Source organism: Penaeus monodon, chromosome 20, assembly GCF_015228065.2.
Source record: "Penaeus monodon isolate SGIC_2016 chromosome 20, NSTDA_Pmon_1, whole genome shotgun sequence".
NCBI classification, from domain to species: Eukaryota; Metazoa; Arthropoda; class Malacostraca; order Decapoda; family Penaeidae; genus Penaeus; species Penaeus monodon.
The window spans coordinates 15,083,597-15,084,667 of record NC_051405.1 but is presented as its reverse complement, the minus strand read 5'-3'; positions in this window follow the sequence as shown (position 1 = coordinate 15,084,667).

Below are 1,071 nucleotides of genomic sequence, written 5' to 3'. Positions count from 1 at the left end.
TTTCCCTTCTTCCTTCGTAAGCTCCCTTTCTCATAGATAATATATATCAGGTGTGCAATGATGTTCTCGCCCTCAAAGTACATAATTGAAACCCTCCCTTCGCCGCCATATTTGAATTAAAGAATGAAGATTATTGACGAAAGACAAAGAAAAAAAAAAGTGAGTTTACGTAGCTGGGATGTTTCATGCGGGAATTATTCAGGACTTTTGTAATGCTGAAACGTACCCGAGAACATGAAACAAAAGAATGGAAGACGAGTAATAAATTCACATGACGGGCAATATCATGCATCATGCAATGCGGGTTTTGAAGAGATCTCCTCGCTGTGTTGCAAAGTCATTCATTCACGTTTTTGTTTTCTTTTCACAGCAATTTTGAAACCGTCGGGATGACATACGCGCACCAGGAGGCAATCCCGGGGCCAAATAACTGGTCGTATTCTTTCGATTTTACTGAAGGAATAACACGAAACGCCTTTCTTTCCCCCTGCCTCCCCCTCCCCCCTCACAAAAAACGAAGAGAAAAAAAGTACCTCGGCATTGTCAATAAAGCTGTTGAATTAATTAACAAGGATAGGGGCGGGCAGATTGCAGATGTTGCATAACGAGTTGCAGGGCGAAGAAGCTCCCGGGCGGCCTCAACTGTCGCCTTTAGACACGTCGTAAGCGCGCCCATAGCCCCGCGTCCCGCCCGCCCTAATCGCCTCCCCGCCGGCACCTCCGCGGCCACGGGAGGCAGCGAGACGTGTATAATTATCCTGTCGGCGCGGTAGCTCCCTGCACCTCCTGCACACGAGAAAAACGGCAGATTGCCAGGCGTTTATGGGGCGGCGCGCACGGTGTCCGGTGGCCTCGTCGGCGCTGAGGAGACGGCGTCGGCCTGGCGTCTCTTCCTCCAGCTCTTGCCCTGGCTGGCAACGTGCTGCTACTCTTACTCTTCTTACTCTAGCTTTTTGCTTTGTTTCTCTGTTATGGTTCTTACTGTTCTTCATCCAGGGCTGGTTAGTTTCATTCATCGCGGCGGGGCGCAATCCGGGTCAGGCATCGGCTTCGTAACTTTTTTTTTTTATG